This window comes from Buteo buteo, chromosome 1 (assembly GCF_964188355.1).
Source record: "Buteo buteo chromosome 1, bButBut1.hap1.1, whole genome shotgun sequence".
Taxonomy (NCBI): domain Eukaryota; kingdom Metazoa; phylum Chordata; class Aves; order Accipitriformes; family Accipitridae; genus Buteo; species Buteo buteo.
This window is the reverse complement of record NC_134171.1, coordinates 69,443,136-69,460,017: the sequence shown is the minus strand read 5'-3', so window position 1 is coordinate 69,460,017 and position 16,882 is coordinate 69,443,136. Positions and strand designations below refer to the sequence as shown.

General features: G+C 36.2%; 1 protein-coding gene across 7 annotated transcripts in view; it reads right to left on the bottom strand.

The window, feature by feature from the left end:
* TTC29 (tetratricopeptide repeat domain 29) overlaps positions 1–16,882 on the bottom strand; it is a 374,033-nt gene that overhangs the window by 158,729 nt on the left and 198,422 nt on the right. The window lies entirely within an intron of this gene.

Sequence of the window (16,882 nt, the reverse complement as noted above, 5' to 3'; positions counted from 1 at the left end):
TAGCAAACTGATTGGAAATCCTTTGGAAATGGAAGTATGCGGGAACTGAGAATGACTTTTCAGAAAAAGATGAAGATTGAAATAAAGATTGAAATAAAGATTGACATTGAGGGAAAGATTGAAAGAGGGGGAGAAGAAGGGAAAAACTTCTAACACGAAGCAGGTAATTCAAAGAAATACAAATGGTTAATGAAGAAAGATCAGGAAGTGTGGAGGAGGATGAAAGATTTAAAGATAGTAGTTAGAATGTGAAGAAAAGAAGTCATAACTAACATTAATGGAAGAAGGTAAGTTATTAAAAACCTGTTGAGTAAACTCCTTGAGTGAAAATAGAGGAAAAAGACTGTCGGGCCAGGTATTGGCTGAGAAAAAAGAGTGAAAGTGCAGGTAAATACAACTGGATATCCAGTGGACTGATATCAGCGTTGCCAAGTACAACACCTGGCAGTTTTGAAGAAAAGGTGAGATGTCCAGGGCAGATTTAACGTGTAAACAGGCTTTTCATTCTCAGCTAGTTTCGGTAGGATAGGTTTGAGTTATGAGGTGTGAACATCCCGATGAAGGGAGTACCTTCTTATTTTTCTATTTATTGCCCATGTTGACAAGATCTTCAGTCACGCACCATTTAAACAGAGTAACAATTTTATCTGGCATTTCTCTTAAGGGAGGGGAACATAAAGTATCTTTTTAGCACATCATCTCACCTGCAAAAAACATTAATAGTGGTGGCTTTGATTTATATATTTGGGTACCAGGGAAATTGTGCTGTGTTAGAAGCCACTGATGACGTTTACACTCCATCCTTTTCTAAATAAAAACGGAGGAAAGAAGCGGACTCTGAAATGGAGAAGAGTCCCCTTCCTAAGCCACTTCAGAAAGAAGAGAAACTAGCACTGTTGCATCCAACAGAGATGAGAAGAGATATCCAGTACCAGGTAAAGAGAAGGCCACAAAGTAGTGTTGCTTGGAGCTGACCTTTTCTATACAGCATTGCAAGAGCTGAGACAAAGGAGTGACTGATGCTGGAAGGAGAAATTCTACCTGAGAAGGAAATTCCAGCAGAGGAGGTAGACTTAAAGGAAAAGAGTAGATTTCTGTTTAAGAATCCCCATGTAAGATTTTGGTCTGACACCAGTGTGTGTTTCTAATAGGTTAAGTGCTATAGAATATGATCAGTTATGGCTGGTAGAGGAGTTAAACAGAAAATTTAAAATTATGACATTGATAAAGAACATTCCAGCAACCACTCAAACCCAGTAGCCAGATTTGTAGCTGCAAAGCAGTGGCTGCTCAGCCCAGTTTTTCAAACCCGTTTTGCCAGGGATAAAGATAAGTCAAAGCAAGCCCTCCAAATCTGATGTCTTAACATGGTATTAGTTGCCAGACCATCAGAGGAAATCTGACAAGCTCGTAAATGCAGAGGTAGCCTGTTTCTTCCTGCCAGAGATGGGATTAGCTGAGCTGAAGGTGACTTAGAAAAGTGCAAATAATGTGACACTGATCCTTTTAGTCCAAGATCTCAAATGCAATTCCAGTCAGAACCTTGTTCCAAGTGGAAAGAACGTGTGCTCCAGCACCACATGCCCTGGACTTTGTGCCTCCAAAGTTGTCACTAAAGGGTGTCATTCCCCTGTACTGCAACTTCTTTCTCCAGGCTTTAGATATTTACATAACAATAATTCTGAAAATTGAACCCACTCAGTTTAACTCGATCTTGCAGAAACATTCTCCACATTTAGTCCCTAAATATGTTATTTTGTATTCTGTACTTTTAAATTTCATACCATTGAAATCAGTCCAGCCTTCAGAGTGATTTTCTTCTCTGGATATTTGGATCCTTCTCTGTGTTTAAAACTTCATCTCAGCTTTGACTCATTTATTCCTAATTGCCAAGACCATTTTTGAATGTATTACATGTGATTTATCCCCTCACCACTACTTTAAGAATCCTATATATAGCCTCTTTTCAGCTTGGCTATTTCTCCTTCAACATAGTATGTCACCATCTCCTCTTCAGTGAATTTCCTGCATACTTTCTTGTATAAATTCCACTGTAAAAAGTTACTCCCATGTAGCATTGTATTGGGCTCTGTTCTAAAGTGCAGATAGGAAATCTTTTGCATTTCTTCTGTCTAGAAGGAACATTGATTATCTTAGCAAAGACTAATATTAGGTATTAATCTGACATTCATTTCTGTAATTACAGGCAGTATGCTTCACAGCTTTCTGTTCATATATTCCAAATTCCATTGGCTCATACTCTTTAAATTAAAAATAGGGTTTAAAACAGTAAATGAGTAATGTTTAGAAACATGGGGCTAGATTGTCAGCTAGCATAAAGCATTTCTCTGTTAGATACGCCATTTTTTGCCAGCTGAGAACATGGCCTATGACCTCCTTTCACTTATTTTATCATGTGATGGAAATAGAAACAAATTAAATTAATGAGATTTTCAGATTTAGTCTCTAAATAAAAAAAGTCAGGAAAACAAATGTTTCAGAGTTTATGCCTGTTAAAGAATATTTTTAGGAAATACAATATTTTTACCTTTAGAATGGTTCATAATGCATTGCTTTTTAGTTGTTTTGTAGTTATTGAGATCGTAATTAATAATACATTTCCTAAATAAGGGGTATTCTAAATGGATTAGCATATATAAATACATATGTGTTTTTATAAGCACATAATAAGGCTAGTGGCTCATCACTGTACTGTGTTAGAGATTTTAATAGAATTTTAAAAGGGAATAAACAAATTTTTTTAAGGAGCAACAAATAGTAAATTAAGAAAAAAAATAGCTTAGTATTCAACCACAGAACTCCAGCTTTGAAAAGGGGTAGAGACTTCATATAACTGTTTCAGAGCGTAAACCTGGAATAAGTGGAAGTGCGAGAAAGAAGCATCCAAATGGGGAAAATTGTGTCATAATTCTGCACTGAGATGTCACATACTTTTTTTATAGGTCAGAGACATGTTATCACAAACAGAAGACTTCTGTTTCTGCCTGATTTGGCAGGTGTTATGCTCTTATCCTCATGTGAGGATAAATAAGTGATATTACATAAACAGTGCAGAAAATGTTTTAGTAAAAAATTATCATACTGCAATATGGTATTTTGGGATAAAAGAATTATTAACAAAGTATTTGACCATACTCACAACTCCTGCTTTTGTTTCAGGATAGTGTGTGGGAACTGCAGTGGCAGAGACAGTGCACGTATTAAATACAATTAGGAAGAAACAAGTTTTCAGACTAGAATACGGAATAAGGCCCTCATGAAAGAGTAGTTCCTCAATTATATGTGGTCAGATCGAGGGCTGTGCTGGCTTTCCACAACCAAAGTACAGTGTTTCCAAGGATCCTGGGAGAAGGATCCTATGGAGTCCTGCCTCACAAAGCTCGTGCTGCACCCTTCTTTGTGGGCTATGGTTTCCAGAGCTAGCTGGGTTTAGCTAACCAGGGATGCTGGGACATGATAATGAAGTTATGTTTTTATTTTACTAGGTAGACAGCTGCTCTGAAGTTAGGATGTTATGTTATGGGATTCCAGGAAGTTTATTGTTTTTAAGGCAAAACAGGTAATGATAGAGTTTGATGTTAAAACTGATGAAACAGACTATCTAAATAGACTTGTTCAGATATATGGGCAGGAAAGAAAACAATACACCGGGGTAAAGCGGCGCTCAAGACAGATTGATCAGAGGCAGCAGAAAAAGATACAGTTAGAACTGAAGACTGAATAAATTCTCAAGCTGTTTAGTATTATTCACGAAAAGTATGGCTGGCTGTGACAAAAGTGTTCTGAAGACTTAACAGAAGAAGGTGTAATCAAGGTCACATTCGAGACACTAGAAAAACTACATTGAAAGTAGTTGAGTTTTTGTCAACAGAAGAAGCAGATAAAAAGCAAAAAAAGGGGGGGGTGAGGGTGGGGAGAGATCATATCACAGAATTATATTTTTCAAATTTGAGTTAAATTTTGAATCTACCCCAAAATATACACAGACAATTTAAAAATTATAAACAAAACTTAATAGAAAAGTATGTTGTCTTCTATGCTGACATGCACTCTTTCAAAAACGTAATGTCTAAAAGTAGAGTTTCTATAGGTGTTTTGTCTTTAACTTCCATACTGTGTTTGCTCAGTTTAACAGCCAAAATAAGTTTTTGATCTTTTCAACATTGTAGATCCTAACAGATGCGAAGCTATATTCTTTTGGATTCAGAAATAATTTTCAACAATAGAAAACAAAACTTGGGTCCAAGAATGCTTTTTTTTTTTTTTTTTTTTTTTTTTTTTAGTGATGCTTCCAAAAGCACAAAGAACACAGTCAGCCTCTTGAAAGCAAAGTAACTCCCCAGGCACTGCTAGTGAACACTCTTCATAGCATTCTCTCCTGTGGATTTTCAGATGCATAGGACTGGCTTTCCATTATTGCCATTGCTGCCATTGCTCTGGAGCAGAGGAACTACTGGGGGTGTGCATCACACACACTTGGACCTTTGCTAACTCCATGTAAGTAACTTGCAGTGTCTTCTGCTTTGCTTGTTTTTATGTGCAAAGTTACTCCCGCAATTACAACCAGCACTTTTGTTGCTCTTCTCAGCAGAGATCACTCTTTATGTCAGACTCGCATAGGCTTTGTAGAACACAGACTTTTGAAGTGCTTTTCTGAGCTGTCTAAAAAGGTCTGGGCATGTTACTTGTGATTTGGTGCATGAGGGGTTTTCATTCCTAGTAATGCTGATTTGTATGTTTTGAAAAAAAAAATTCATTTTATAAATACGTGTAAGTAATTTCCAGCATTTTTTCAGCATGTCGACAAAATAACAAATTAAGAAGAAACAAATTACAATTTAATACAACTTCTAAAATGCTCTCTCTAAAGTCCTTAATGTTAGGCTAGAATAAAAATACTCTTAGGATGGTGAAGAGCAGCAGAATGTAAAGAAATGGGTTGAAAATATCATCCAACTTCTTTAAAAGAAATATATCCTTACTTAGAATGCTTTAGTCAGGTCCGACAAGCTAATCTGAGGAGGATACACAAGATAAAGAAGGACCCTTTGGAAGGCAGAGAAAATTGTGTCTTATTACTTGATTGTTCCCTACTGCAGCATCTAAACCCCTTCAAATTATTTAAAATTAAGACTATTGCTCATCATCTGTAGCATGTTAGAGAAAGAGCTTATTTTTTCTTCCTTAGATATGCTCTGGGTTGCTAATTCTGTTGCTAATTCCTGTAATTGTATTGAGTCTCATTTACGTTTACTTATTAAATATACTAAGGATTAAATAAAAATGATCTGAAGTTTAAATTTTATTAACCTAAAAAATAATTTTATTTAAAAATTCTTAGCTATATGAAAGGTTTTTCTCCAAGACTCCTTTCCTGGAGTTTTATGACTGTGTGAACTTTATGACTACTTAAGGAAGGATCTCAACGTCATGCTTTCCAAAAAAAATCACCCTGGAAAATTTTGTTGATAGCTCGCTAAAGAAACACAAAGGCAAATAGCAAGAGGCTGTAATGATGCGTATGTGTTAATATGCATGTATATATAATTATAGCTTTAACTAAATATTTCTCTACTGCTTAGATTTATGATATTGTGTTTATGATAGAGAGAGGCTTTTTCTAAAGGAATGCTCCAACAGTAAGAAGAGAGAATAATTCTACTGAATCCAGTGAGATTCAGTATTTATTTCTGTTGCTTGGGACATTAATTTTGTACCATATCTGTGTATATGTGGTGGGGACTCAACCCTTTCTTTTGATTAAGAGCCCCATAATTTTAAGGGTAAAAGTTAATGGTGAGATTATTATAATAGAAAAAAGGAGATTTTCCTTAGTAGCTATAGCCATTCACATGAAGCTGAGTTCCACTTCAGGTTATGCCAGCCCCTGCTATTTAGATAAATGCCACTTGGCCGTGTGCAGGCATGTTCTAATTTATTTGAAATGATTTACACTAAATTTCTTAGTAATGTTCTGTCAGTTGCTGCTGTGCAATTATTTTCTTTCTAGTTTCCAAACTACAGGGACTCTTACCTCTAACTGGCCATCCAGGTCACACATCTTTTTGTTTCCTAAGTGGATGAGTGTAATCTCTTGAACTGGCTATCTTTGATTTCTCTGCTCTAAGCTTGAATTAGATTGTTTTTAAGATAGTTAAAAGAATGTTTCTTCTTGCCCTAGACCCTTTTTTGATTTTGGTATCAGGAACATTCTGAACCTTCCTTGTTAAAATAATATCTGAAGAAAAATCCCTTTAATAGATTACAGTAATTTGTCTTGCTAAAGAAAATTGCACAGAATCTCTGTAATGTGTCATACTGTGCTTTAGTTTCTGGATCAGCATATTTATGAAACTCACCATTTTATATTCCTAAGAGCAGGATGAACTGGACAGACATAGTGGGCATTCATCATTTTTCAGGCGACTAGTACTGTGTATATAGTCCTCCTGTCTCTTTGATATTCCCCATGGAAGTCCATCCTTGGATGTATGCATCATCATCTAGACAACTGAGGGTAGGGAATAGTTTCTGTAAAAGAAAGGCTTACATAAACTAGAAAGAGTTGACTAAAAGAAAAATAGCTGGAGGCCTGTATAACCATTACTAATATGAAGAAAGTGGTCAAGGAATGATTGCCCATTGTCTCTTTCAGAACAGAAATTTGGGAAAGAAGAATTCCTTGCAAACATTAGATGTAATCTAATCTGCTAAAAAGATTAAGAAATCACCCTCATTCATTTTAAAAAATCTCATAAATTTGGGGATATTTTTTTAACTTTCCTTTTTGGCCCTACTGCAGTTCCCATAAAGAAATTTATTTCAAAGGGATCCATAAAGATGACCCCTGACAGAGTCCATTGTACTCATCACTGTATGTTGTTCCATAGCACAGTATCACCTTAATTTCTTTTTTTTTTCCCCACAAGATTTGAGTGATAAGAATATAATGTATGCATAAAATCAGCACCCCATCTTTCTTAAGGGAATCATATATACATAAATATTGTGTGCAATTTTCCTCTGCTATTTCTGTAGCACCCCAACTTTATATGAGCTTAATTGCATTATTTTATTATTTGCATTCTATTTTGTTATTTAGTAAGCCCCTAGTTGGCATGAGAAATAATGAGAAGGCTTTCAGAATGCACATTAATGCAGGAGTTTTTGTCTCTGGCTGACATTTCCTATAGACCTACTCTACAAGTGTCATCTGGGAAAATAATATTTGTCACAAATGTATTAGCATGAGGAGTAAAGCAGAAAAAGATTTTAAAGAAAACCAAGTTGTTGTGTGTTTCTCTGTTTTTTGTTTTTTTTTTTTTAATGGAAGAGCTATATTTCTCACATCATTGCTAATATTGCAGAAATCATGGTAGAGGTCATTTCATTACTGACCACTTGGGCAGTATGCAGCCAAAGCTTTGACAGAACAGTCAGTGCAAAGGGTCATGTAATACTATGCAATTCTGTTTGAGCCTGGAGATTTGAAAGGAGGATCAGCCATGAAATAGGAGGTCTTTTCCCATGCTCCATCATCTTACTGAGATTTAAATAAAACATTGGGAAGTGAAACAAGTTGAGAGTTCTTTGGAGAATGTAAGGAACAAACCAAATAAGCAAAGAATCACTGCTTTGGCACCAGCAGGGCACTTGTCTGCCAGGCTTCTGAGCAAACAACTTCCTGCAAAACAACTGGTAGGCAATACAGTCATCCTTATGGCAAAATACTCTTGAGAAGTAACTTTAAAACATTTATTTTTATAACTGGCAGTTTCTGTATCTCTGTAAATTGCCACAACACTGTTAAACACAAGACCCACCAGCTACAATCTCTTCAAATTCCCACCTCAGTCATCAGCTGTTGCTCTATCATCAGTGGAAGAAAATTGTCTAGAAATCAAGTTGCTATCACCAGTCCAGCTCTTTCTACAGAGGCTATCAGAGGTAGGAACTTTTCCTATGTCAGATGTCTTTTGTGGTGAATCTGACAGAAATTGTCAACTTAGCGTGAAACAAATACTGCTGCATCCAAAGTCCTAGCAGAATCAGGATTTTACAATTATTAAGATTTCTACAGCCAAAAGAGAAATGCCCCAGCTTCCAGGTGCGTTTCTATTAAAAAAGAACATAAGATGTTTGAACAGAGATGATCCAAATTGCACACAAGTAATTCTGCTTTCAAAATATCCAAATCAGACACCACCAAGCCAGCTCTGTTGCCAAGAAAATACCTTTCTTCTCTCTCATCTCTTTCTCTTGCTTTTAGTCCACTCTCTTTTCCTTCCTCTGCTCAGCTTTTGATCTGAGAAGTCCCTCAGCTCAAAGGAGCTAGCCTTCAATTTGATGTTTTGAAACCTTGCCTGGTCTCAGACAAGGGGGTGGAACAGCTCAGCCTCATATAGGAGTTAGAGATGAAACAACGTCCAGTGGAGCCCAGATTTCCTCCAATCCACTTCTATCCAAACAGAGCGCTTAACCTATACAGTCACCTGAATGACGAGGCCCTTCATGTTTAGCACCTCTCTGGATAGTTTAATATGAAGTAATTCCATTAATGTTTCATACTCTTGTTTCATTAATTTTTTGAAGGAAGAATTTATTATTAAATGTTCAGTCCCTTCTCTCTTATCAGTTCAATTAAGGTACAGGAGGTACATCCACAAAGATGTCCTCCAGCAAAACTGGAATTAACATCTGATATTTTGAGGATTAAGAAGGCTGGGAAAACCACAAAACCCAAAAGGTTTTCAAGGTCCTCTCATATGTAGCACACAAAGGAAAAAAAAAGTGTAGTTACTCTTCTCTTAATAAAGAAAAATGTTTCAGCTTGCTGTAATTGTAAATTGTAAATGTGACATAAAATCCCCTCTTTAAAATAAGCATCTTTCTTGATTAGGGCCTTTCCCAAGGGTATTCAGCCTTTGCTTCCCATGAAAATCTTTGTCTCTCTTCTCAAAGCATAAGCCCTTCACTCCACTTCTTGCTAGTTTTCTTTGTCCCCTTCACATTCCCACCTAACTCTATTAAAATTCCAGTGTTGCTACCTAATTGTTCCATTTCAGTCATTTTTAATGCTGCTTATTACCACTATTTATTTACCTAAGACATCCTATGACGACTTAACTGCATGAACAGTGTGTTTCCAACAACCACCACATCTATTTATTTCTAAATTTTTGTGTGTGATACAGTTCATTCTGCTCACCATAATTCAGTTGACTTAGATGACACATTTAGAATGAACAGCCCACCTCAGCACGAGAATGCAGTTTTAACACATCGATAGTTCTGTAAAATGGTAGTCTACTGCATATGGTAGTTATTGTAGATCCAACATTGCTGGGAATAGGATTCTTCCTATGGTGGGTGTTAGAGAGGCTTGAACTGGGACCTGACAGCAAAAAATGCTCCAATGGCACTTCAACTAAAAGCAAGGTTCATGAAAAAAAGCCAGTTTCACTAAGTCTTATGGCATATAATGCAGCTGGGTAGTGGTACCCACTGCTCCAGTGTCTCACACCGGCTGTGCATGAATGGAATAATTCTGTCCCAACAAACCCTCGCATCAGTCTCCTGCACAAAAGCAACTTCACTTGGGATTGTGCCACCTACAACCTTTCACCAAAGCTATAAGGCAGGCTGACAGTCTCCCAGAGTTGATTCCTTCTGCTCGTGCTGGGACTCCAGAAACCTCAGATTCTCTCCAGTCACCCCCAATTCCCTACACATTATGCATGGTTCTTTTCTCTATCATTCCTTCATCCTATATAGTGCAAGCAAAGATGCAGAGTATTTTGTTTTGGGTTTTTTCAATATGCCGTGCCTAATGAGAGCCTATATTCCTGTGTGTATGTTACAGTGTTCTGTGTAATGCCAATCATTCCTTTGACTTTATTGCCATACTCGGGGAAAAAGTTTCTGATTAATGAGTCTTTTTACCCATCTGAACAAAAAACGAAGAGATACCGTTTAAACCCAGTGAGTTGTGGAGGCAGGCAGAGGAATCAGCTTAGTGTTGTTTATGTGTTTGACTGACTTACAGCTTGTTACACAACTAAAATAGTGAAGGAATATTCTTGCTTTACCTTTTAATAGAGCACTGTGCTGTACAATATTTTCATCTACTGAAAATGTTTTTTATAAAGTATGGATAAAGCAAGTATATTTAAAAAAAATCCCACTTGCGTAAGCTTGTACATCAGTGACATAGTTGGAAGCACTTTATAAAACAATGTATTAACTCAGTAAAATACAAATGAAAACTGTATATTAATTGTTTTATATGCCCTCTTGTACTCATGGTTTATTAACTTTTTAATATTACCATGTATCATGCTAGCATGTGATAATCTTCCAAATAAGGTACTATTTTTACTAGGTTTATGAAAATATATGAGCATTTCAGATTAGCATTTTGATTTTGCATGAAAGCATATAATGTTTTTTCTTGTATTCCCTAATTATTTCAAGGGCATTGTATCATATCATAAAGCTGAAGACTCTTTCATCTTTCTTCAGATAAAACTGCTAATTACTTTTAATTTTACATGATATTTAAAGACTTTAAAATTTATTTTTACTATCAGTACCAAATCCTAACATAATTCAGAGTAGTAAGACACTCAATAACTTTTTTTTTTAAATGTTTTTGTACAAAGTACAGTGATGACATACTCCACCGCTGCCTCATTTCCTTCCCTGACTAGAATTTTATCAGAGTACAAATGTTAGGAAGCTCAATGAAAATACAGTTTAATGCAGCCAGTTAAATTGCCTGAGAGGAAACAGTGAATACAGCTTTTTTAAAGCCTTTCCCCTCAGGCCATTAACTAGGAAACTGGTCACTAACTGCTGGTAACAAACCATTTTGGAGGGATTATTGCTATTACCAGTATTCAGTGGTTTATGGCTACATTTTGTTAAAGACATTAGGAACTGTAACATGGATGGGCCCACAGTATTGGAAAAATCATTCTTTTCCCTTGTGATTAACAACAGTTTTTCTTCCAGTCTAGATGTCTCGAATAGTGGGTTCATTATTTGTCATATCTCTCAATGCTGTAAAAAAGGCTTTTCATTACGGCCAGGATTCAAATGAAAAGAGTGAAACTATAATACTGACTTCTGGGAGAGTATGACTCATGTAGAAACCAGCACATGTAGACTAGATTTCAACTACTTCCAAGAATTTTAGCTGCCACTGAGAACTGGTTGACAGAACAATATACAGTAGCTTTCCCTTTCTGTGATCAGCTGTTTCCTGGTGAAGGCATCAGCACTGCTGAAGAAATAAACAAGGTTATATATTCATTTTATACAACGATGTAGTGTAAGTTTAGGTTTTGATCAGTATGTTTCTAGCACTCTACGGTTAGTTCCATTTCCTAATTATTACAATTTACATAATCTATGGTATTAGCAAAGTTGGGTCAGCCTTAGCTGTAATGGCAAGTGCAGAATTGTAGGAAGTTCAGCGCTTAATAAGGAAAAGTTCCGTGGAGCTCCAAAAATCTTTCTTTTGCTCTTTTTTTAAGGAACTCCATCTAAGAAGCTATTTTGACAGCTTAGTTGTATAAATGATATTGTTGAGTTAGAATACAGATTACAAACACATTATTTGCATGGGAAATGTGTTTTTCATGCTATTCTATTCCTCTCCATCTTTTAATTTTTTTTAAAAAAACACAGATCAGAACATATCATTAGCTATGCTTCTTAGTGAACCTGACTTTTCTCGAGAAATTTACATCTTTCTCTCATTTTCTGTTAAGGTTTCTTACCCTGTTTTCTCACCTAAAGAATTATAATGAGGTAGAGCGAATGAGATCTATGGGGAAAGCAGTGGACCTAGAGACTAAAGGTAAAAGGATGATTGATGGTATGAAATTACCATAAAAGTACAATCAGGATCAGATTTTAAAATGAATTTTTAAGCAGCCTAAGAGATACTCTTTGATTTGTAGTCTGGTGGAATGGATAATGTCTCATTCAGTGGATAAAGTTTCTCACTGTGTGACTTGAGCTTTTTCTGATCTTTCTGACTGGGAGTAAAATGGAACCAAAGCATAAAGTGGTTTTTAATGCTGAAAATATCAAACACAATATTCTTAATGTCAAAACCTAGACGTAGCAGGTGAGAAAAGAAAAATAAATATAAGAAAATTATAGTGTTGGTATTATTGTGTTAGATAAAGACACTATCTTCTTATGCACCCTCTTGATCTATAAAAATATTTTAAACATAAGTAAGGAAAGGGTCAGATCTTTATGTTGGAAATGAAAAACCCCAAGTCTTTAAACACCTTAAGATTTAAGTATTTGTGGAGTTGTTAAAAAAATCAGTAAAGCCTACCAAACTATTCAAATACAAAACAAATACTATAATTTATGTCTATTTGAGCAATGCATGATGTAAGTCTTGTGATCTCTATATAACTAACAACAATTTACAGTGCATTCAGTGGGTCAATTAAAACAGAGCTTAGTGGGTATTTAAGAGTGTAAATTATTCTGTGAAATTATTCCTATATAATTGCATCAAGTATTTAAATATATTTAGGAAAGTTTTAAGTTGAAATTAGGACATTTTTATGATTCTAATTTAGTACATTCACATGAAGCAACTAATTGGCTCTGTAGGATTGATGTTAGAAATTATTACATTGTCGACAGGCTTTTTCTTTTAACAAAATTCTGCCAACTGTAATTTCTTGTTTTTTCTCCCCCCACTCTCTAGTTCTATTTATTTAAATTAGAGAATTTAAATATGATAGTAACATTTTAAAATAGGGATTCTTTTTTGTAAGCTAATTCACTCTTCTTTCATGTAAAAGGAAATTTACGATTAATTTCCTTTCTACTATGTATGTAATAAAGAAGGATGTGTATACCATTTAGGGTATAACCTCAGAGGATTTCTTTTATTATATGGATCCTTACTATATGGCTGGATATTGTGATATTAAAATTACAGACAATATTTTAAAATAGTTTAGCATTATAAAAAAATCCTAAGATTTCCAACAGTTGCTTCTTATGACAGTTTTCATTTTTTTCCCTCCTACTGACAGTTCCCATAATGACTTTAATCATACAGTCTGGAAATGGAGCAGGTTACTGAACAGCAACAAACTCACTGGTCAATGTCGGTGTCACTTTTCTGGGAGCAGGACTTTTTGAGCATCAAGGAACTAATTTTAACAGCCTGCTGGAAAAGTGTTAAGTGCATTAACTCCCTGTCAATCACATTTTTAGCATGCTGGCCAAATTATTATTATTTGGCTCGAGACATTCTATTGAAACTTATTTGTATGGTATTCTTATCTGTGTACCTTATGTGACTAATGATGATTGTTTATGGAGAGGTGCCTGTCCAATTATTTTTGAAGGAACACAAGAATGCAGAATGACTGGAAGCATCAGGTTTTTGCCAGAGAATGCCTCAGGTAAGAGGAGAATGGCTAGAGGCTATAAGGAATCACAAGAGACAAGTCAGAGTCGTAAATTGGGAAACTGACATATCTCATCTAATATACTTGCTAACTAGGCCTTTAAAAACCTTGACATTTAACTAAGTTTGTGGAAAAGTTATAGATTTTGTCCTTTTCTATTGGCTATAACTCATTAATATGGTGAACTGAGGTGTTTATAATCATTACCAGCATTAGCAGACTAGCATATGGGATCATTTAGAGATCCAGTTAAGCACCAAACAACTGCTCAGTTGTTTATGTAGGTTGTGCCTCTTTCAAAGTCAAGTCAGTCAAAAATGATATTGCAAGTTATTTACCCTTTTGGTACTTCAGTGTGTGAAATGGGATGAAAGAATGCTGGTATTCAGCTGAGGCATTTAAATAATGCTTTGGAAGTCCTGGCCTGCTTAGAACAGACTGCAATCTTTACTGTAAAACAGAAATTTCTGATGGTTTCAAGAAAAAAAAGGTAGAATAAAAACAAACTTTGCAGTGAATGCTGCCTATTAACTCAAATCGGTTTAAATACATTAGGGACTTAACTTTTTTTTGTGAAAATAAATTTTGTCTTTACCCATTAACGTTTCAAGGATAAGACATGCTGTATAATTAAATACATACCCTGCCCTGATTCTGATCCAGTGTATACAGATTTTTATATGGGTGAAAAAATCTAATTTCTGTTTAAAAAATAAACTAACAAAAAATCAAGCTGTAGAATTCTGTGGAATGAACAACAAAAGGAACTCATTGCAGTATGAAAAGTAGAGATGATCACAAAAAAAGCAGGAGGAGGCACTATAGCACAGTAGCTAGAAAACAGCACATTTTAATTTCTGAATAGCTTTCCTATCTGAAGAATTAATTTAAAACAATGTACTTTGCAAGCAAGCATTTTTATGCTTAGGAATTGCTATAATTATTCCAAAAAGCAGGGAAAATGTGAAGGGAGCTAGTCAATGGGGGCAGGGGGAAGCTATTAGGGATTGTTTTCCCAGGGCAGAAAACTGAAATACAGTAGGAAATGGCATTTTGACAAGCACTTTGTTTTTCCAACCAAAATGGAATCTTGCTCATTTAGTGCAATTGGAAAACAGTTAATTGAGGCAAAACGCCCACCTTAATCTTACACATGAGAAACTGTATTGACTTTTATAGGATTTGGGTTAACTCTTCCAGCACTAAGAATTCATTACTTTTACCTATTGTACTTTGGAACATGAATAAATTATATTGTAACATATTACAGTAGGAGAGAAAATGACTACTACTGTTCAGGTTGTGTGACGTTTTCCATGCTACCCCCATTTTCAGCAGCTCATAACTTTCTGAAAACTTCTGGCTTCCAGGTGAAATTTTCATAGTTTAGGTCTCTGTTGGATGAAAAAAATTTTTTGAAAGTTTGAGGGACTCTTGCCATTATTTCTGGATATGCGTGAATAAAAACATATAGCCCATCAGGCAAACATTCTAGTTTCTGCTGCAGTATCCTGTCATCCAAATGGAGAGTGAAAAAGGATCATTTTATGTGAATTTGTGGATGGCAAATGAATTATTTCATCTGTGCATTTGAGTAGCCTAGTTATTTCTGAAAATAATTAAAACCTTAGAGGAATTTCCATTTGTCATGGTTTAACCCCAGCCAGCAACTAAGCAGCACACAGCTGCTCACTCACTTTGCCCCACCCTCCAGTGGGTGGGGGAGAGAATTGGAAAAGTAAGACTCATGGGTTGAGATAAGAAAGTTTAATAGAACAGAAAGGAAGAAACCAATAATGATTATAATAGAATGACCATAATACTGACCATAATAATAATAATAATAATAATAATAATAAAGGATTGGAATATACAAGTGATGCAGAATGCAATTGCTTACCACCCGCTGACTGACGCCCAGTTAGTTCCTGAGCGGCAATTGTCCCCAGCCCCACTCCCCCCAGTTTCTGTAGTAGGCATGATGTCACATGGTATGGAATACCCTGTTGGCCAGTTTGGGTCAGCTGCCCTGGCTGTGTCCCCTCCCAGCTTCTTGTGCCCCTCCAGCCTTCTTGCTGGTTGGGCATGAGAAGCTGAAAAATCCTTGACTTAGTCTAAACACTACTGAGCAACAACTGAAAACATCAGTGTGTTATCGACATTCTTCTCATACTGAACTCAAAACACAGCACTGTACCAGCTACTAGGAAGACAATTAACTCTATCCCAGCTGAAACCAGGACACCATTTTTGCCCAGTGTGCTGCTGAATTCACTACGCTCTTTGTCCTCAGCACATTTTTCATGTGATAATCACACAAATTTGTTAAATATAAGTGTTCTTTAACTGGTCAGTTATCATCAACAATTACTTGGTAGTATTTGACTGGTCTGAGATTGCTGAAGGCTGTATGTTGGGTTATACTCAAGTAAGATTTCAGGTGTAGTGGAATGAAATCACAATGTTCCAGTAGATGTAGGCTCCTTGAAATGCTACATTCCATCAGGAATCTAATCTTTCAGCAGAACTTACACTGGAAGGCATTATCCAGTTAGTTAAAGAAATACATGTAAGCAACTTTGAAATGACATTTATGCTCACAAAAAATAAAATCTGACTGTTCCAACTCTTTGTCCCACCTTCTTCAGCTGGGGAATTCAGTTCCACAGATGTTCTGGTAGGAACTTTCACGGAAGTACCAGACTCCTAAATATTAGTATTTACAGCAGAATCTTGGCTACAAATTATTTGCAACCAGTGAAGAAATAGTAAGCATATGTGTGTGGATTGTCCGGCTCATAGTTCACAAATGAGTTTCACCATGTCTAGTGCACACAGGCGACTCATGGGGGGTTACAAAAGTGACCCAGCCTTGGGTTGCCTTGCGGCCCTGTCTGTCTGCAGAGACGACTCGGCTCACGGGGAGCTGTGTAGACAGCTTAACCCTGGGTTGTCTGATAAACCCTAAACTAAACAGGGCAGTGGCTGCACCATTCAAAGAACCAAAACCTGAACTGAGCCTTGAAATCCCTTAACAAATAGTATGCCCTGAGTCTCAATCCAACCACTATTCAGTTGCCTGAGGAAACAAGGTAAAAAAACCCAAAACCTGGAGGGCTTCAGCTTCAGTTTCAAATGACAACCTTGTGTATTCAAACAATCACAGACCAGCAAAAGAATGATAAGGGGAAACTCCACTCAGATATACATAATCCATTTAGTCATGTATCATAATCCACTCAGACATAGTCATACACACCATTCCACAAGTTGGGATAAAAACTCTAAGATTCAGGTTAGAAATGGGGGAGTCACTTCTCCAACTCTACAGTTAGCTTGTGAAGGAAACCCTTCCCCTCCTTGATCGGGACACCGGTCGAGGTAACTTCCCTTACCTGGAGGGGTAA